Genomic DNA, 23,117 nt, shown 5'->3' with positions numbered 1-23,117 from the left:
CTGGAAAAAAAGGTTTTAGGTTAACGATAGACTCTTCCCCAACATCCCATGCAATTCATGCCAATACAACGACACACCATGCCATGCTCATTACATGCCTTAATCCCGAATGCAAAACCATAAAGTAAACTGCACATAAATGACCCTTAGGGCCCACATAACACACACACTAGTGCCCAAGTCCAGCATACAAACCTGTTAGCAATGTCGTATAGGCTACTTTATCATTATTCCACTGTGGGTCATGTCCCACTTCCCATAACCACTCACACTATGGGTCGTATCCCACTTTTCATAATCACTCACACTGTGGGTCGTATCCCACTTTCCTATAATCACTCACATTGTGGGTCGTGTCCCGCTTTCCATAATCACTCACACTGTGGGTCGTATCCCACTTACCACGTGGGTCACTTCCACAACATACACTCTGTGGTGGGCACAACCCATCCCCATCACTTATAGCCACGCATCCTGTAACGACTCGCTCCCACTTACGAGCGCCACTGGTAAATAATCGACCGGATTACTCACCCGACGAACCACAACTGAAGGGTTGCACTATGTTTCAACAGGAAACGCCCTGGGTGGGAACTAGGCTTCGTCCTTCCCTTAGCTCCACTCAAGAATCGGTCCCAATTTAAACAAGAAAATACAGCGGACCTAGACCCGAACCCGAGTGAGCTTCACCTCCCTTCAGCTCGTCTCAAAGCAAACCAGAGGTGACCCAGGCATAAAGCTAGCATAACAAACACTTCGCTGAGTATTGGGGATTTATGAGAACATACCTTGCTGATCTTTACTCGGCCCTAACTTGGCTTCAATAACTCAAGCCACATATAATCACGCAAACTCACAATCATCTAACACACTGATGATTACAACAATTAGATACATCTAACGCTCATCAACACATACATTTTACTCACAAGGGTGTACATACATAACACCACATGGCTACGTACAAGAGATAAATAAATACACAACTCGGGCAATATCGTTAATTGCCACAATAGCCTCCCGGCACCATCCCTGCTCGCATCTGGACTTGCATCATCTACACATGAGGTAAAACCTCATGAGTTATAAAGACTCAATAAGGGTGTAATGCATGTAAATATGAATATAATCATGTTTATGTATGTCAAATGCATGCAAATGAGGCTAGACCCACTTATCCTCACAACCCACTAAGGTTTGAGGCATCAACCTATCAGCCCCCACCACACTAGTCCTTCATATGGCCACAGGTCCACTAGGTCTCGCATCACGCAAGTGTTAACCACTACATGCAATGTAACATAAAAATATTATCAGACATATTTACCAACTTGCAAGGCCACCTCCACATGGGGCCATCCCTTACCTGGCTCGAAGCTTCATCTCTGCCTCGGCGAGAACGCCAGCCCGAACTTCGAGCTCTTCTAGGATCATCGCCTCCCCGGTCGAACCTAGATACAAACAGACAAAACCCCACCATATCAAGCATTAACCAACGCCTTCGTTTTTGCTTACTCCGTAAAATCACTCATCAACACTATCTCCAAACAACACTAACCACGGCATACATCAGCCGTCAATAAATTCCAAACCCCGACTCAGGGTTTAATCCAACAATTAATTACTCTACACAATTTAATATCTCACATAAAGGAAATATTTTGAAAGGAATTAATTAACTCACCTCAATTAATTTGGAAGAGAAAATCGGCTAATCGCCCACATTGGCATCACCTATTGGTCCGCCATAATGCCCTCGAATTCCCATATCGAACCTCCGGCCCACTCCTCGAGCCCGAAATTAATTTTTAGGACTTTCCCCAATTTTTCTAGATTTTTCGGCTATTTTTCCCAATTTTCTAGCATTTCTTTCTTTATTTATTTTCTATTTTTCTTTTTTCTTCTTTATTTTCTCTCATCCACTGTTCTTCTTCTCCAGCTCTCCCGTGCGCGCGACTTCTTCCTCCTCAGCTACTCCAGCGCGAACCAGCGCCGGCCGACGCCTGCCTAGCCTCCGCTGGCCACCGCTGCTACCTGCCAACTCGCCATCCTCGGCCGCTTCTCGCAACCACGCTGCTGCCGCAAGCCACTGCAGCCCCTTGCGCGCTGCTACAACTCCAATGCTTCCTTTGCCTCGCTGCAACTGCCGACTGCCATAGCCGATTGGTGAAGCTCTTGGCCGCCTTGCCGTGGCTGCCTTCCACCGCCATTGTGAGCCGCGACCTCACCGGTCACCTCTGTTGCAGCTTGCCACGGCCTATCAATCATTGACGCCTCCCACGCAGCTGCTTCTTCGTCGCGGGCCATTTCGGCTGCTGCAACTGCCCCTGAGCCATCGCCGGCCACCACTGCAAGCACCGCCTCAGCCGCAAGCCCGCTCCGCCTCCGGCCTCCACGAGCTCCATCGCGCGTGCCTCGCTGCTCCGCCTGCTGTTGTCTTCTTCTTCCATCATCGGGCATGGCAGTCGTTGCCATGGCCGATCAACCCCTCTCACTCGAGCCCTCATCTCTCTCACTCTCCTTCTCTCACATTGCTCTCTCTCTCTCGGGCCTCATTTCTCCTCTTGGCCGAGCTCCCATGAGCTCTCTCTCTGCCATTTCAAATACATAGAGGCGTTTGCTAGGAAGCTTCAAGAAAGCTTTCTCACTCGGCCATATATATATATACATATATATTACACACATTAACCCCTCAATTATTCCATAATTTCATTTAGAAATTTATAATTACACTTAGGGATTTCTATAATTGCACTTAGTCCCTTCAATCTTTAATTTAAATTCCATCAAGCCACATAATTTCTTGATTTCTCAAAAATTAATTGTCGACATTTACTCAGGAATATCAATTTCATCCCTGCGCCTGCACGGGACCTGTATTCGACTTGAAAACGCTTTAGGGTTGCCTTACTTAGAAAATCGAACCACCCATAGGGTCCCCTCAGCTTCCAGGGGGTCCCCTGCAACCCCTCGGTATTAGCACCCACTCGAGCTTATACAGAATTTATTCCCGGTCGGACCACTTCCATCGTCATCATCCTCATCTCGAGATGCTCATCAATCTCTTGCCTTCTTCCCTGGACATCCAAGTCCCGGGGCACTCCCTACCGCTAATTCGACAATTTTTATTAATTAATTACTCGAAATTGACTTTTAGGCTTCCCGGACCACCCGAGATCCTGACAAAATAGTCAAAATTTATTTTCAATACCATGTAATACCGGGTATTACACATCCTCACCATGCAATGCAACAAATAGGAAATCCAATGGCTTTTGTAGCATAAACGTGATGACAAAGCCCCCATAAACCAAGCATCAAGTCATGCTATGCCCATATAGGAATACACACATGCGAAATACTCCAAATGCACCGGCTCACCTAGGGAAACCAAATTGGCTCTTAGACCAACGGGGTCATGCAAATGCTCACATATCCCATCACACACAAAACATGTTTCCCCCAATGAATGCAACCCAACCCCATGCAACACACACATCATGATATGCACAAAGTCAAGGCGGGAATTCAACATTACCAGCTCTTCTGACCCGTCTAGCGCTTATCGCAACAGTCGATAACTAGCGCCCATACATCTAGCCATCAACTGCTACGACCTACGGTCGACAGTCAGTGGCTTTGTACCTCATACCCTTTGACACACATAGACACCATTAACTGTATATCTTCTAGACTTTGCATTACATAAGATTTTTCCATAACTCTTCATGTACATAGTCACATAGACATCATGATACCATTCTCATTCTTGTCTCTTCTCAAACATAGAAAATTGTCTCAATACCTATTGTACCGAACATTACAGTTTTCTCATTAAGACTCTTAACATAGGCTCATTAAGCCATAATCAACTCTTCTAAGAACCTAGCCTTAACGGGTTCGGCATCATTCTCAAAGGAAGCGGAGCGATACAAGGCCCCAAAACGGACATAATGAAAGACACCAAAACATCACTGCTTAACTCATTCCATTAACAATAATCTCATTAAATAAATATAAGTCATAGGGTGATTGCCATGCGAATTATCATTATTAGTGAGTGAAACCGAGTTACAGTGAGGGAGGGAATAAAATACGAAAAACTACAGAGACTTTCGTGAAAGTTAAGAACATGAGAAGAGGGTTAGGAGTTTGCCTTTGCACAACCGATTCTTGCCTTTTCTGCTCTCCCGATGCAAAGTAAAACGTTTCCTAGCAATTAATAAAATCGTGGCTTAAATTAATTAAACCCAACTGCATATAATACATAATCCATCCGTATAAAATCTATAATTTAGATATATAACACTTCTAGTAATTTTACTCACTCACCAAGATACTTTTAGATACCGAATAGCCGCAAAATCCCTAATTTTCTCCCATTTCATCCCTTTTTTCTTCCATTTTCCTGTTGGCCAATCTCCATATTCTTCTCTCGTAATTCCTTTCTCCTTCCTCTCGGTTTGGCCTGAAAAATGGCTAAGTTTAGCCTTTAAAAACGCAGTAAAACGCTGCTTGGAGTGCAGGGTGGAATGGGCAGCCTAGAGGCCGCCACGTGGCACGGCTAGTGACTATCGCGCAGCCACCCCTTCCTCCCCGAAAACGACGTCGTTTCAAGGGGACCTTTACTGATAAAAATTAGCATTTTCTCCCCCGTTGGCAAGCCCCGGCTCGATCCCGCGTCCACTGTCATCATCCACGCGCACGCCAGCAGCTGGGTTGGTTGCTCCCCTCGTTAAATATGCGCCCTAAATTAATTATAAGGAAACCTCCTGGATCTTTCCCAAAATTATACCAGCACCCCCAGCACTTTTGAAATTCAACATATACACCCCTACAACTCATTTTTCCCTTATTTCACTTAACACCCTAAAATCTCAAAAAATGCACTAATTTAATTTATTTTATTCATTCATTATTTTCATAAATACCCCCAAATTAAATTATTAATTACCTTAATTTCCTATTTCCTCAAAATAACATAAATTATTATTTTTTCTTAAATCTCCAAATACTCAATAATGACCTCAACACTAGTATTAATAATTATTATTTATCTCCAAAATTCAGGATGTTACATGTCCTCTTGTAACAAGATGATAAATGTGCTTATATATAATATGCAAAATATCTATCTTTATAATATGCATATTTTTCTTGATAAATTTAATTATTATCGATCAAATCAAAAGAAGTTATGAGTATATACACGTAACAAGGCAAAACTCAAGTCTCAAAACTTTTATAAAAGGCCAAGTACTCTACTATTGTCTAGTGAGCATAAGACAATCTAGAGTTGAACTAAACCTAGACACAACCAAGCTGAATCTGTTTCAAGCCAATGTTCATTTCTTGAGTGAATGTCTTCTATGATCATATTCCTTCACTTCAAGCAATTATCTAGTCAAGTCTCAAGAGGAGACCGGTGGCCCTGTCATATGAGAAGTTGTAGGCCGAAGACCAAACACCACTGGGCCATCGCTAGCGATCCCAACACTAAATTATTCTATTACTACTAAATTGCATTTGTCATTCTTGTATTTTTAAAAAATAATATAGACCTCCCTTGACTTTTATTACCCCGTATCAATTTCCCTATTTCGTCTTAAAACTATTGTTAATATTTTGTAAATACCTAAAATATTCTTATATTTATATTTCCATATCTCTCTTTCTCTCATCTTTCCACCTTTTTCCTCTCTCACTCTAATTGATAGCCATTAATGACCATGACTCCCTTTCCTCTCTCTCTCTCTCTCATGAAGGCCCGACAATGGAAGACAAGTAATCCCATCACTAGTGCCAATTGGAAGTAGGAGGAGAAAGAAGATATTGACAACAAGTATCTATGAAAATGAAACTCACTTTGTGCGTATGGTATATCTCTCTCTTTTTCTTTTTGTTTCTCTTTATCTTTCTCTCATTTGAAGATGAACCCAAAAATACAAAATCAGATTTGGGTTTAGCATTAAAGATAAACTTAGATCTAGACTCATCTCTAGGTTTGATGCATTATGGGTTTAGTGTTCTTTAATTGGAGTCCTAGTTTTCAGTTGGACAAGGAAAGATAATGAAAGGAGGGGAAAGAGAAAGGTAAGGGAGAAAAGAGACACTATTGGTAAGTCTGACAATGATCGTGGATTGTCGCCAAACCATAGTGTTTAGTAGAGTGAAAGATAGATTAAGGGGAGGGGAAGGGAGAGAGTATGAGTGTTCAAAAAAATTGACAAATCGTAGAAATCGATCGAACCGCACCACATTGTACCACACGGTTTTTTGAGGGGGGTGGTCCAGTACGATTTGAGAAATTCTCAAACCACAAACCGCGCGATTTAAGGATTTCTCGGTTTGATTTTAAACCGAACCGCCCGAGTATAATGTAATAATAAAAAAATTATAAAACAATTTATTTACATCATGAACCAATACAGATCTCAAACAAAAAAAACATATCTCAAACAGATTGTTTATATACAATCTATTTATATAAACAAATTGTGTAAATAAAATATTGTTTATATATAATCTTTTATTTGTTTTGGTTCATGGGCTAAATGGTTGATGAAACAATTTATGAAACCATAGAAATTGCACTACGAAAATGAGTGGATTAATATTTTGGATGTTTTGGACAAACCGCAAAAATTGCACCAAACCGCACTGCATTTCGGTGTTTGGATGTTTTGCGGTGCGGTTCGGTACGGTTTCTGCACACCAAACCAAGCAGTCTGGTTTGACAGAAAAACCATACAAGTGGTTTGACGTACTAAAAATATTAAAAATTGACCAAACCAAATCGTGCACAGTCTTAGGAGAGAGAAAGATAAAAAAAAGTAATTTAAATATAGAAATAAAATAATTAATTTTTAGAGTCCATTTTAATTAAAAGAGATTTATATTATTTTTGAAAATATAAAAATAATCAATACAATTTAAAGAAATCTAGTAAAGCACGTGAAATTTACCTAAATAATTATTGACTGATTAAAATGGATTATGTGGTGCACAAATTAATTTGGACTTGTAGAGCAGTTAAGGATTAATTGTAAGGGCTGGGAAATTAAATGAACTTGGCATTAATTTATAACATCGTATCCAAGTTAAGTTGCAGTCTGAAGGGTTCCATACCATTCAAAGCCTCCTCTGATTGTGAATTTGTGATGGTAGTTGGCCTTTTTACATCATTCACGTTACTTAAATGGGAAAAATGTTTGGGACCAAATCTAATTAGAATTTTATCATTTAATATTTATTTAAATTAATAAAAAGTTGACACTTTATTAAATTTATCAAACTGAGTGAGTTACTGCAAACAGCTGCTTCCTAATTGTTGTTTATTATATGTGGGATAAGCATTTTAGTAGTTTTATTTTTACATTCTATATCAATAATCAATAATTTAGATAATTAATTAGTTGTCAAAATTACAGCTTCCTAATTGTTCCCTTCGGCCGATTGGCTTTTGAGATGGCCCAATTTTATTTTATTTTTTTTATACAAACTCAAATAAAACCTTTTACATACAATTCATTAATGGAGACCTGTTGCTCGATTACAACGATTAATTTATAGATAAAAAATTGTCTTAATAGGACTCATGTGTAGATTATCCGAACGATAAGTGACTATCAGGAGTAATAGGTGACTATCTCGAGGTGGACCGGCAGCTAAGGATGGCAATTGCAACCAAAACTGTGGGGAACCAAACTGAAATCGAACAGGTCAACGCTGTTAAAAATCGTTTGTTTGGGTAATGATTTGGTTTGGACAAAAATTGAACACTATTTCAATAGGTATGATTTGGTTATGATTTTACTAAATCCAAACCAAAACTCAAACTGAAACCGAACCGAATGTGTGGGTAATCAAACCAAACCGAATCGAATACACATATATATATAATAGATATTTTTTTATTTAATATATTATATATATACATAATATATATATTGATTAATGCATTTTTTTACAAGTATTTTAACTAATGCATTACAAATATATAAAATATTTCACATTTATAAAGTAATTAACGAATAAAAATAAAATCTAATATGGATTTATTTTATTTTTATCAATCAAATAATTATATCCAAGAAGTTTGAAGTTAATTTGTAACTTTATGCAAGAAGAATGTAACTTTATTAGAGCAACTCCAACGTTGGATATAAAATCTAGTACTAATTTGGTGTCCAATAGTGTTTTACACTAAAATTTTCAACACTAATTTTTGTGTAAAAGATAATCTTTAAAGAATATTTTATAAATAAATATTTAATAAATATTAATTAATTTATTTAATTTAGCATAATATAAGAATAGAAAGTATTTTATTTTTAAGCCATTTGTTGTTGCTTTTATTTTAAATTTTTTTCTATTTTCATCATGTATTTTTAATTTAAGTTAATGAAAATGCTATTACTTTTATTATATTATTGAGTTTTTGGATTAAGAATATTTTCTTTCTATTAAGTAATTATTAAAATAAAAAATTTTCATATACATAAACAAAAATAGTTCATTTTATATTAACATGGTGTTTATAAAATATATTAAATATTTTAAAATATATTCAATATTATACTCATTTTATAGATCTTAATAAAATATTTACATCGATATATATTTTTTATAATAATTTAATTTATATTTCTAATTATTAATAAAAATATACAAACATAATAAAATTGATAAATAATATAAAGAGAATAAGTTGTTTTGAAGGCTAAAATTGAAAATAAAATAAAAAAGAAAATTTGGTGTTATACTATTCACTCAACACCAAATTTGATGATTGGAAATTGTGCACAACACCAAAATGGTGTATTCGTTGGAGAGCTCTTCAGCGCCAAATTGAAGTTGGCGCTGAAAATTGTATATTCCTTGGAGTTGCTCTTAGAGTTTGTCTTTGTTTGTTGTAGAGTTACCAAAAATTTTTATGAATGCTATTTGCAAGAGTTTGTCATTGTTTGTTGGTATGGATTAAACTAAAAAAACCATGGTTAAAACTGAAAGCAAACCGAAACTGAATGGTTTGGTTATGGTTTTTAATTTTTAAAACTAATGGGTAATGGTTTGGTTTTGGTTTTGATTTTAATAGTTTAAGTTTGATTTGGTTATGGTTTTGACAAAAATCGAAACCAAACCGAACCATTGCCAACTCTACCGACAGCGATAGATGACTCTCCCAAGGGTAGCAACAACGATGAATGACTCTCTTGGGAATAGCAATAGCAATGTATGAGTCTCTCAGGTGGATTGGGAATGATGGATGACTTGTCTGAAAAGAAGATTAGTTAAGGATGCAAGTAGGGATCTTCGCACAGGCTCTCCGATACTTAAGTTAGCCTCTCGAAAGTATAAAGTAGTCGAATGCAAGAAAAAAAATGCGAGTGTGGGAGATGGCATACTGAATTAGGGGGAGGGGACTCTCTTATTTATAGCGATGGAAGAGACAATTAAGTGTCGAGTGACCAAATTTCTTTGGTGAGTAACTCGAATATAGTTTTGATCGAGTCTCGCAGGGGTAATAATGCGCGGATCGCAGACTTGTGTAAGGGTAACTCAGCCGGTGCGGGCACGAGCATATGCGAACTGTTGGATCCTTAATCCAATGTTGGGCTCATATGTGAATGATTATGCACTACGGGCTGTGAAATAATCTTAAGCCCAATTAAAAAGTGATTTGTTAAGTTTTGGGCCATTTAAGCTTTAATGTATCTAATAGGGTGTGGGCCTTTAATATGTAGATACTTAAAGGATAATTATGTTTTCTTGATGGGATGAAACAAAATTATCAATAGGATAATAGGTTATTACCTCTATAAATACAGCGATTATAGTCCCTAGGTTATACGAACGAATCAGTTCTATTTCTGTATCCCATCATTAGAAACTAGTTGCGAAGAGAAACTTAAAGGATTCTCTCAGAAATTCGTGTTGATCTGGAAGGCTCGCCGCATAGATTTAAATAGACATAATCATTATAGATTCAGGTACGCTTCCATTTATTATTTATTTATTCTTGATATTTCGATGATAGTTTTCACAAAAAGATTTAAAGTTTACAACAAGTGGTATCAGAGCCTTTTTCATGTTAAGTCATTAAGAATCATATTATTTTGGTCCATGATTTATTTGGAAATTTTATGGGTTAAGTAGCAGCACAGGCTTCTGGTCGCGCCGATTAAGAAAAGTCGCCGCTATCTGACTGCGAAATTAAGAAAAGAAAGCCGCTACCAGTGGCCGCGACATTAAGGGAAAGTCGTGGCCTTCTGGCCACAGCATTAAGAAAGTCGCAGCCTTTTGGCCGCGGCATGAAGGGAATAGCCGCGGCATCAGGGATGGCAGCGACCATCTGGCCATTGCATCAGAGTAATGAAAGAAGCGGCCATCTGACCGGTGCATCAAGAAGTAGAAAGTAGCGGCCAGATGGTCGTTTCATCAAGAAAGTCGCGACCAGTGGCCGTGGCATCAAGGGAAGAGCCGCGGCCATTTGGCCGCGGCGTTCAGTTTCCCTAGGGAGGAAACCCTTAGGGTTTTCAAACATGGGCCCATGAAAGTTTTGGACTGTGGTTTCAGTAAATTAATTAATTAATTTTTTTATTTATTAGTTAATTAAATTTAGTAAATTATTTATTTATTTATTAATTAATTAACTTCAGTAAAGCAGTTTGATTTTAGTAAATTAGTTAATTAATTAATTTATTAATTAGTTAATTAAATTTAGTATTTTTTTTAACTATATTTTATTAATTAATTAAACTGTTTCCTTTGGTGCAATTTTAAATTCGGATATTGGCATGATTTTGTATATATATTTTGAAATAAATTAATTAAAACAACATGTCGCCAAAGTGACATCTCTTGTGGAAATTAATTTGTTTTGAAATATAAATGGTTGTGTGCATGTAACTTGTGTAAATATATATCGGCCCAAAGGAAGGTAAATATTTAACAGAATTGCATGTGCACATGTGGTAATAAATGCGTGATAATTATTTGGTTTACATATGACCAATAAATCGGCCCAAAAGAAGATTTATTGTTTGTTATGTTATTATTATCAGTATTTGATTACTACATCAAGATATCACTTACAAGTTAATATTTTGTCCAAAGATGAAATTATTAATGGAGTGCTCGGTATCTTGAGATGGAATTTGCCTTTATTTGAATTTATTTTTGTTTTGAGACTTATATGAGCTTTTTTGTTTGTTTGTTGTTCTCTGTTCAGCACTCGCTCCTGCTAATATTACTGCCACTATCAATTCTATTCCTATGTTAAATGGCTCTAACTTCAAGTCATGGCAAGAGAATCTCATGATAGTTCTCGAAATCATGGATCTTGACCTTGCGATAAGGGTTGATTCTCCAGCACCTCTTACGAATTTGAGTACCTCTGATCAAAGGAGGGAGATGGAAAAGTGGGAGAGATCAAATCGCATGTGCATGATGATCATGAAGAAAGCCATTCTGAAAGCATTCAGGGGCACAATATCTGAAAAGATTACTATGGTTAAGGATTTCCTTGCGGATATTGAAAAGAAGTTTGCCAAGAATGAAAAGGCTGAAATTGGTACATTCTTGGCAAGCCTAATTTCAATGAGGTGTAAGGGTAAAGGAAACATCAAGGAGTACATCATGGAGATGTCTCATCTTGCTTCTAAGTTGAAAGCACTTAAACTTGAACTCTCGGAGGGATTACTAGTGCATCTGGTTTTGATTTCACTTCCGACATAGTTTAACCAGTTTAAGGTGAGCTACAACTGTCAGAAAGAGACTTGGTCTCTAAACAAGTTTATCTCACATTGTGTTCAGGAAGAGGAAAGACTGAAGCAAGATAAGACAGAGAGTGCTTAGTTGGCCTTAACCTTTAAGGACAAAGCAAGGAAAAGGAAGAAGGATACGGAAGCTGCAGGTACAACACCTCATAAGAAACAATAAAAGAAATTGACTGACTCAATTGGTAAGGGTAGTTTCTTCTATGGAGCTGAAAGGCATCAAAAGAAACATTGCACCAACTATCATGCATGGTGTGCTAAGAAATGTATGCTTCTTAATTTGATTTGTTCTAAGGTTAATTTAATTTTGGTACCTAGACACACGTGGTGGATAGATTCTAGTGCAACAACTCACATCAGTGTGTCTATGTAGGGTTGCCTGAGTTGCTGAAAGTTAAATGATGTTGAAAGATACATCTATGTGGCCGATGGCAAGATGGTTCAAGTTGAGGCAATAGGAAAATTTAGATTATTGTTAAAGACTGGATTTTATTTGGATCATGATGAAACATTTATTGTACCGTCTTTTAGACGGAATTTGATTTCTATTTCTACTTTGGACAAATTTGGTTATTCTTGTTCGTTTGGAAATGGAAAATTTAGTTTATTTCATGATTCAAAATTGGTTGGTTCCAGCTCTTTGTTAGGCTATGATAATCTTTATTTAATTGATACAATTGCTTCATATAATGAATCCCTTCAATTAAATACATGAAGTGTAAAGAGAAAATTAACCACTGAGAATTCAGCTACGTTATGGCACAAAAGATTAGGTCATATCTCCAGACGGAGAATTGAGAGACTTATGTCAGACAAAATTTTAGATCCCTCAGATTTCACAAATTTTGAGATTTGTGTTAACTGTATAAAGGGAAAACAAACCAATAAAAAGAGATTTGAAGCCAATAGGACTATAGACATCTTAGAACTTATACATACAGATATTTGTGGGCCTTTCTCTACGGTTGCTTGGAATGGTCAACAATATTTTATAACGTTCATAGACGATTTTTCTAGATATGGCTATATATATCTCATTCATGAAAAGTCACAATCACTGGACGTGTTCAAAAATTATAAGACTGAAGTTGAGAACCAACTCAACAAAAGGATTAAAAGTGTCAGATCTGATCATGGTGGTGAATACTATGGAAGATATGACGGTTCAGGTGAACAACGTCCAGGGTTGTTTTCTAAGTTCCTAGAGGAATGCGATATTATCCCACAGTACACCATGCTGAGTTTTCCCACTATCAATGGTGTTGCTGAAAGACGAAACAAGACATTTAAGGACATGGTAAGAAGTATGATTAGTCATTCTACCTTACTGGAATCACTCTAGGGAGAATCACTTAAGACTGCAGGATATATCCTTAACAGAGTCCCAATTAAAGCGACTAACAAAACCTCTTATGAACTTTGGACGAGCAGGAAGCCTAGTCTAAAGCACTTGCACATTTGGGGATGTCCAGTTGAGGCTAGGCCTTATAGGCCGAATGAAAAGAAACTAGACTTAAGGACGGTGAGTTGTTATTTTATTGGATACTCTAAAAGATCCAGGGGGTACAAGTTTTATGATCCCACGACTAAGTCGATTTTCGAGTCTAGAAATGCACGGTTCTTTGAGGATGCCGAGTTTGCAGGGGGAATGTAGGTAGGGACATTGTTTTTGAAGAGGAATATGTTGATATTCCCACAGGTGTTATTGGTATTGATCGGGATTTCATTACTGACCTTATTCAAGACACATCAAATCAAAACAATGTCGGAGAACCTCCCATTCTAGAAATTGATCCAGAAGAACAAACTCCAGCACCACAAGAACCTATGCCATTAATATCCACTAGAGAGAGGAGAAGTGCAGTGCCAGATGATTACATTGTATTTCTTCAAGAACATGAGGTGGACATTGGAGTGATGGAAGATGATCCGATCAACTTCCATCAAGCCATGAAATTAAAGTTCTAACTCTCAAAAGTGGATTGATGCCATGAATGAAGAGATTAAGTCCATGAAAGACATTAACGTGTGGGATCTTGTCCCATTGCCAGAAGGTGCGAAACCCATTGGTTGCAAATGGATATTTAAGACCAAAAGGGATTCGAAAGGCAATGTGGAAAGGTACAAGACTCATTTTGTTGCAAAGGGCTTTACACAAAAGAGGGCATCGACCATAAAGAGACTTTCTCTCCAGTATATTCGAAAGACTCTTTCAGGATTATAATGGCATTGGTGGCGTATTTCAATCTTGAGTTACAACAGATGGATGTGAAAACAGCGTTTCTCAATGGTAACATTGATGAAACAATCTATATGGTGCAACCAGAAAACTGTGTCGGAAGACCCGAAAAATATGGTTTGCAAATTTAAGAAATCCATCTATGGACTCAAATAGGCATCTCAACAATGGTATTTCAAGTATCATCAAGTGATCATCTCGTTTGGTTTTGAGATGAATTTGGTCGATGATTGTATATACCATAAGTTCTATGGGAGCAAACATATTTTTCTAGTTTTATATGTCGATGACATTTTGCTTGCCAGCAACGATATAGGCTTATTGCACGAAACCAAGAGATTTCTATCTAAGAATTTTGAGATTAAAGATCTTGGTGACGCCTCATTTGTATTGGGCATTCAGATATATCGGGATCGCTCTCGAGGTATTCTTGGATTATCATAAAAGGGCTATATCAAAAAGGTTCTCAAAAGGTATGGCATGCAGAATTGCAAACCAGGTGATACCCCTGTGGCTAAGAGAGACAAATTTAGTCTCAATCAGTACCCTAAAAATGATTTTGAGGAAAATGAAATGTAGAAGATTCCCTACGCCTCAGTAGTAGGGAGTCTAATATATGCTCAAGTTTGTACGCGTCCGGATATTGCGTACGTCATTGGGATGTTGGGCAGATATTTAAGCAATCCAGGAGTAAACCATTGGAAAGCAGCTAAACGGGTCTTGCGGTACTTACAGAGAACAAAAGACTACATGCTCATGTATCGGAGGTTGGATCAACTTGAGATCGTTGGGTATACTGACTCCGATTTTGCTGGATGCCAAGATAGTATGAAATCTACGCCGGGCTATGTTTACTTGCTTACTAGAGGTGCTATCTCCTGGAAAAGTGCTAAATAGTCAATTATAGTCTATTCTACTATGGTAGCAGAATTTATAGCATGTTATGAGGCGTCCAATCACGGAATATGGCTGCAGAATTTTGTCACGAGGCTGCGCATAGTGGATGGTGTTGAAAGACCACTCAAATTATTTTGTGACAATAAGTCAGCAGTTATGTATTCCAACAACAACAAGAGCTCGACGAAGTCAAAGCATATAAACATTAAGTTCCTAGTTATTAAAGAAAGAGTTTAGAGTGGACAATTGTCTATAGAACACATTGAAACAAACTCCATGGTTGCGGATCCGCTTACTAAGGGATTACCACCCAAAGTGTTTCATGAGCACTCTGCTCGTATGAGTGTCATTTCAATTGAGGATATTCAGGTTTAGTGGGAGTTTGTAATTTTAGATGCTTTTATGATATAGACACATTTTCAGTTATTTCAGTTAATGGATATGTTGAGGTTATTTTCTACAGAAATAAAATTTTAGTTTATTTACATTTTGTTTTTGCTATGGTAATCTCACTAAGGTTTAAGGGTGGGCCAATTGGAAATAAGCATGTTAAGATCACATTACATGAAATTTCCATGTTACACATCCACATCATGATCCATGTCATTTAATTGTATCGGCATACGTGACCATTCATGGGTTGAGTTACGATAACTGTAACAAAGGCCGCTTTGATCCTATGTTGGTATAATTGATGGACAAGATTGGTTATAGATACATTTTGGTAATGACAGCAAAGTTGAGCTCATTCGGTTATTTTTTGCAAAGCATAATTATGAGATTACACATATGGCCCAAGTGGGAGATTGTTGGATCCTTAATCCAATGTTGGGCTCATATGTGAGTGATTATGTATTGCGAGCTGTCAAATAATTTTAAGTCCAATTAAAAAGTGATCTGTTAAGTTTTGGGCCATTTGGGCTTTAATGTATCTAACAAGGTGTGAGCATTTAATGTGTAGATACTTAAAGGATAATTATGTTTTCTTGATGGGTTGAAACAAAATTATCAACAGGGTAACGGGCTGTTACCTCTATAAATTCAACGGTTATAGTCCCCAAGCATACGAATGAATCAGTTATGTTTCTGTATCTCATCATCAGAAACTAGTTACAAAGAAAAATTTAAAAGATTCTCTGAGAAATTCGTGTTGATCTGGAAGGCTCACCTTACGAATCTAAAGAGACATAATAATATTAGTAATAATATTTTATACATAATCAAAAGTACGAGTATCGAGAGCCGTGTAAAGACACTCGTCTCAATAATATTTGACGTTGATAAGTTAAATATAAAATATATTAATATTATTTAGAATATTATTATTTAGCGTTAAAGTAGCAATTTCTTTTTCAAATTCAAATTGTGAATGGGAGTTGAATTGTGTTCTTCCTATACAAGGGATGTTACTCTTACTATGGGAGAAATTTTTGGGTGAATATATCATTTAATCTGCATTTGATAATAATTTGTTATCATTTAAATTATGAGTTTATTTTTAAGATTTATTAGGTAAAATTTTAAAAAAATTCAAACAACTAATAATTACTTTGTATGTATCCTAAAATGATACATAACTTGAAATGGCACGTTGGTTTATAATTTTACGTGACATAAGAATTTCTTTTAGATATAAAAGATGCAATTTTTTAGATAAGAATTTCTTTTTCTTATAGATATAAAGGTGCACATTTTTTAAATTTAAAATAATTTTATCAGTGGTTAAAATGTTTAAAATACGAAATATTTGTAACTCACCAATAGAGTTTTTTTTTTTTTTGTTATTATATCAAGATTCATATTTATTTTAAAATTTGAAAATTATTCTACTACTACTACTAAATTATACTTAATTAATCATTAATTATCTAAAATATTATATTTTCAATTTGTATATACATAACATGGACCACACCACTGTTATATTTTAATTATATTATATCTGTTATATTTTTAACATATTACAAATTTCATAGAGGTTAAATCTCTAATACTATTAATGAAGTTGTAATTGATTATTTTTTAAAGTAACGTAGGATTCTGTAGCCTAAAATGACATAAAATATGAATGTAAAATGACCTTTCAATTCCTTTCATTTTGACGCCTCCATCAAGCTTTTCTTTGGTTGCCTCTATCTCCATCTCCATCTCCATCTCCATCTCCATCTTCTTTGTCACCTCTAGTCCCATCGTCTTTGCTGTAATATTTTAAAATTTGAAAATAAATAATAATTATAAATATCGGTGTTTGAGGGCATTATTAAATATTTAGAAATTTAAGAGGAAGTATTTATTTATATGGTTTTGAGGAAAATAAGAAATTTAGATAATTGATTACATTATTTAGAAATGGTTAATAATTATTAATTATTTTATTTGTGGGTTAAAAGAAAATATTAATTTATTTGGAAATTTGGAGATTTAAGAAAAATATTTATCGATGTTATTTTGAGAAAATAATTATTTATTGGGGAGTATTTAGGAAAATAATAAAATAAAATTATTTGGGTGAATTTCTGAAAAGTTGGGGTGTGAGTGTAATAAGAGGAATTGGAGTTTAGGGGTGTATATGGCATTTTCGAAAGTCAGGGGGCTTAAAGTGTGAATGCAAAAATGGGCTGAGGATTCCTTTAAATTTAATAGTACGCGCATATATATTTAAGGAAGTAGCTAGCCTAGCTGGTTGCGTCACAAGGGACTAGCCAGGCGATCCAGGATCGAGCCAAGGGGGCTGCGCGCACTGTGGAAGGATTTTGGCTGAATTTTCAGCCAAAACCTTGCCCAAAACGGCGTCATTTGGGGCAAGGCGGTGGGTTCAATTAAGCTGCCACGTGGCAGCTTCTGGATGCCTATTCTTTTGCCTTTTTAAAGGCTGATTTTAGCAGTTAAAAACGCTGTAAATGACTAGATACAAGCAAGCTCTCATCTACCCATACAATTTCTTTCCATTTTATGAACCCCTCATCTTCCCTTAACTCGTTTCGGTATCGCGTATTAATTATATATATAAATGGAGGATGTTATTGGCGTTATTTAATTTAAAATAAATATGAGATTTATTGGAATTTTATTTGAGATGCGCCTACGTAGGATTTTAGACCGTTAAATTATTTATATTACACGGTTAGATTTAATTAATGCCAGTCATGGTTTTATTAATCGCTATTAAACGTTTTATTTTGCAGTGGGAATGCAAGAAAGGCAAGGAACGGTCGTGTAAAGGCAAGCTCCTAACCCTCTCCTCATGATCTTTAATTCCCGTGAAAGACCCCATCATTTCTCGTATTTTATCGCCTCTCTTACTCTAATTCGGCACCTAACCTTATTTGTTAAATTATTATTCATTTGTTTTAATTTAAATTAAATCCGAGATTTCTAGAGTTTTATTTGTTGAGTGCCTACGGGGGTTTGTATCGCCCCCATTCCTTTTGGGAATGATGCTGAACCAGCTTAGGGACTAGGTTCCTATATATGCGGATTTATTTTCAGCTTTTCTTGGGTTTAATTATAGTTCAGTTAGAGTAATCGAGCAGTGGGGTAGGGGTTGACTGTTTGGTGACGTTGGGGTAGACTATGGTACTGTCCTGAAGTGGACCGTCGGGTGGACACTCCTAGTCACTGGTCGTTGACTGGTGCCGAGCAATGCTGACTAGTTTTACCGGTATGTGATTTACTGCATAATTATATACATTGTATTATTGTTTATGATTTGATATGCACATGAGTACGGATTGCATGTTGGGATATTCATTTATTAAGTATGCTTGGACACAGACATTCTAGCTTGGTTAGGTTGCATCCAGCACGGGCATATGCATCGCGTGTGGTTTACTATGTGAGCGGAGCATGGCCTGATGCCTGGATGTATGGGCGCCAGTGTATCACGTTGATGCTCATTACACCATTGCATTTCTATGTGCATTGCATGGATACTGGTAGTTATTAGTTCTTGGGTGGGAGGATCGTTCCAAGGGAGCCTATTGCTCGGGTGTCGGGAGTACCAACATGGACGGGTGACGGGAGTACCGACCCAGGACAGCGCGCGCAGATTTGTTGGAGATACATGTTGCCTCTCAGGGTAGCGGCAGGTTGGTATGAGACTTGGGTGCCGTGTGTCTTGTGTGGGCCCCAAGGACCGATATGTGCTTTTAATTATGTTATGCTATTGTGTTGTAGCGTCTCATGGCTTGTGTGTACCTGGGGGTTTATTCTGGGGAGAGTTTATTGGATTTATGCAGCTTTCAGCCTTTCTTTTCTTATACTTGTTGAGTCTCTCGACTCACTTTGCTTTCCATCATTCCAGGTAGTGCTAGTGTGGGTCCGAGCAAGGGAGTCAGCTTTTAGCGACAAAGTTAGTATGGTGTACAGACAGTCCCGTCAGTCCCCATCAACTCTGATGGTTGAGTAGGATTTACTCTATTATTTTTACTGTGCCAGGTCATCTCTCAAGTCTCGTGTATGTTGGCACAGGAGTTTGTTTTCATTTATTGATCTTATGACCGCTGTGGTAGCGGTGTTCCCGTAGTGCATGTATGTGTTTAGCTTTGCTTTCGTTACTCTCATTTTTGAGTATGCATGCCAGTGTATTTTCGTCTCGTGTTTTATTCTTTTTCTCCTCCATAGGCGCTTCCGTTCAGCTAGTCCGAGTGATTGAGGATATCCAGACGAGAATGCTTACATTTGCCTCCTCTATTTCCATCCCCATCGCCTTTACACTTTCCACCAAGTGTATTATTGTTCCAAGAGGATGTCAACAATATTCACTCAATTGACATTCAAGCAAACGGAGAATCTAGGCCTTTACACATTCCAAATGATTTTTTCATCAACATTGATGACGTAGACGTTGAGTTAAAAGATGAACTAAAAGTTCGGTTCAGGTCAGAGTCTGAAGATGAAGAATTTGACTAGGTTTTCTTGTTTACTCATTGTATTATCTTACTTGTAAGTACAAATTCAAGGTAGTTTTATTAGAAGTGTGAATGCGTTACGTACTATTTTTTATTACTTGTAAGAGTTGCTTTGTGGGTTGTTTGAGATGATTTGATTTGAATTGGGAGATGTAGATAACGTGTGAATCACTTATATCGAGTGCAATTAAAAGTGTTTTTCTCATACAAGGTAATTGTTTTTCTTGGGGATGTTTCGGTTATGCTAGAACTCTGTCAAAATTTTGTTAATATTATATAAGTGTGATAATTGGTTTTCTTGGGTATGTTTCGGTTATGTCGAAACTCTACCAAAATTATGTTAATATTATGTAAGTGTTGTCTCATGCAAGGTAATTGTTTTCTTAGGGATGTTCAGGTTATATCAAATTTTTGTAGAAATTTTGTTACTTAGGTATTTGATTTATAGTTAAACGAATATATTCCAACTAATAAAAAGGATTTCTATGATAGGTATTGTGCCAAATGAGAGGAAGCGACCGTCCCCATGGGGCTTCTTCAGGTAAAGGTCATTTTGATTCCAGTACAGGTCATGGTTCCCAATCACATGATTCTACAGGCATTCCCTCATCTCTCATATCGCTTGGTGATCGATCATCTGCACCAGGTTTGAATCACTGCCCAAATCACCTATACCTGTGCAGCATTGGCCCCCAGGTTGACTTATCGACCCCAGGGACCAGTTTAGAGAATAGTGGCATCGGTCACATTGAGCTTATAAATGGAAAGTATGTATATGTTACCATATGAAATAGAATGTCCCTATTTGTATGCTAATGTGTTTTTATTATTTTTGTCGTAGTTTGCATTCGTCTAGTCAGTGTTCTCACTGAATCACATCAATTTTAAAAGAGAGGCTAAACACAAATGGATTTGCATGGAAGAAAGTGTCCCAGGAGACCAAGGACTTTTATTAGGAAGAGTTTAAGGTATAATTTACTCATTAAACATATCAGATTATGTGTGAGACCTTGCTAGATTTCAAATTAAATATAAGATGATTATTATCTATTTTGTTGTTTTGTCTTTTTTGCAGAAGTATTTCACATGGGATGAGGCCATTGAGGCTCTGCTCAATCTGGCATGGCAGTAACAGGCTTGAAGGTGATACTCGGACATGTTTTCCAAGTTTCTCCACATAAGGTATGGAATAGATGGCAATAGGATTTGGCCACCGACTAGTTCAAACTTCGAGCCACACAAGCCTCGAAGAACTGGCTCAGTGAGACTAGCGGTCCCAATTCAAGTCCATCTTGCCGCACCTTTATATCCCTCATTGAGCATACTCAGTGATTGGTGAAAATTTTTACATACCCCTCATTCTTTTGCATGGGTTCACATTTTTAATTTTATTTGATCAATGTAATTTTCAAGCCACGAAATTGGGACATGAGCTAAATCCATTCGAGGTCTTCAAGAAAACTCACACTAAGTCAATTGATGGCCAACAAATATTTATAGATAAGCAGTCTAGTGATATCAATGTAAGTTAAATAAGTCACAAAATCAAATTTTCCTCTTTTAAGTAAATTAACCTGTCCTTATATAATGGTTTCATATATAAGATCAGGTCGAGTCATTAGCTACCTCTACTTCTTAGCCAGAGGAGGGGAGCACAGAGCAGCAAGAAGTGGACATTAAGTAGATATATTTGGAGGTCGTGGGTAGGGAGAAGAAGCATCGGGTGTATGACCTCGGCTCCGAAGCATCGGGATTCTACACCTAATCAATCAGTAGTCCCTCGGTAGCAACATCTCGACATCTCGCATGTCGCCTAATAGAGAGATAGATAAAGGATCGCTTCGTGAGCAAATACATACTGAGCTATAGTAAAAGTTCTAGTAGCACCACCAACAGATGCAGAAGTAGTTTTAGCATTAGATGGAGGAGCAGGTCCAACACCTACAACAAGCACAAGAGTAGGTCTAGCACCTATAGCAAGCACAATTAGAGCAGGGCCAGTAATAGTGGCAATAACCGTTCATAGCAGTGGAGGCACTTATGCACCAATTGTGGCAACAAAATGTCTGCACAAAGCCTCCTCCATCTAATACACCTAAAGAGAACCAGGAGCCTGACCACACCATTATTAGGTTTCTACAGTTTAGGATTTAGATTTTTTTTAGTCTTTATAAACTATATTATAGTTAGTTTTTTTAAAAATATAGAAATTCAAATTCTATATTTTAGTACAATTAGATATTAATACATTTACCTTTTATCTCTCAATGAGTAAAACTTTTCAAAAGTAAATTATTAGTTTCAAGCATAAATAACATTGATAACCAAAATTTCACAACTATAGTAGCCACAAAATGACAAAGGAAATATTTAATAAAAACAATTCATCATTAAAAAATAGTGATAGATTTGCAGCTTAACATCCATCGTTGATCGAAGATTGAATTGCAATGCTATGTTCCATCAATGACGAAGTATTTCGTATCAGATTGACGATGTAATAATCAATTCCAATTCTGTTGCAATCAGTGACGAATGCTCAACGATGGAGAGTTTGTTGCAATTCCATTATTGCTGACCAACAATTGAATGTTATGTTGCAATTTGGCAATTTTATCGTTGATCAGCAATGGAATATTCAGTTTTGTCATTAAGTCAAATAGCGACGAGTATTTTAGCAACGGAGCAGTTCTGTCACTAAATCGTTGCAAACCTGTTTTAGTGATAGAAATTTATGTCGCTAAATTTCGTTTTTCTTGTAGTGTTATAAACTCTTTAAATAATATAATTTTTCCGAGAGTTGGTGTCCCCTTAATGGTTTTTTTTTCTTTTCAAGAACTTATAAATTATATAAAACATGTTCTTATTAACTAAGTAAATGATCAAAATATCATATAAAATGAACTTTTGTAAGTTATAAACTCTTTATAGAACATATAAAAGTCTAATTTAAACCAAGTCAAACACCTTTAACATTAATAAATTCTTTATTTCTTAGATTCTTAACTTTGAAATATTAAATAACCTCACTAATTTCAAACCATTAATTACATGAAGACCTTGGAATGATTGTACTTGTTTAGACCCGATCATGGGTTCTACATACATCCAAACCCATCCTATTTAATTTTTTAGTTTTTTTTTGTAATTATACAGATATATTAAAAAAATGTCTATTAAATTCAATTTAACTTTATTTTAGCAAAAGAGTGTCCTGACAATAAATAATAAAAAAAAATGCATGAACTTCTATGATTTAAAAAAAAAAATGCTAGAAGGATGTTATGAAAT

At 36.5% G+C, this 23,117-nt stretch overlaps 1 long non-coding RNA gene across 1 annotated transcript; it reads right to left on the bottom strand.

Moving 5' to 3' along the window:
• Positions 1 to 261: 261 nt before the first annotated feature.
• Positions 262 to 1,865, bottom strand: LOC127789157 (uncharacterized). The gene is made up of 3 exons (XR_008020508.1): positions 1,685 to 1,865; positions 1,367 to 1,451; positions 262 to 1,057 (listed from the first exon to the last, which is right to left on the bottom strand). It is a non-coding gene; the product is annotated as an uncharacterized LOC127789157 (long non-coding RNA).
• Positions 1,866 to 23,117: the final 21,252 nt, after the last annotated feature.

The sequence above is a fragment of the Diospyros lotus genome, chromosome 13 (genome assembly GCF_014633365.1).
Source record: "Diospyros lotus cultivar Yz01 chromosome 13, ASM1463336v1, whole genome shotgun sequence".
Classification (NCBI taxonomy): Eukaryota; Viridiplantae; Streptophyta; class Magnoliopsida; order Ericales; family Ebenaceae; genus Diospyros; species Diospyros lotus.
The sequence above is the reverse complement of the archived record's forward strand: the minus strand, read 5'-3'. Positions and strand labels throughout refer to the sequence as shown.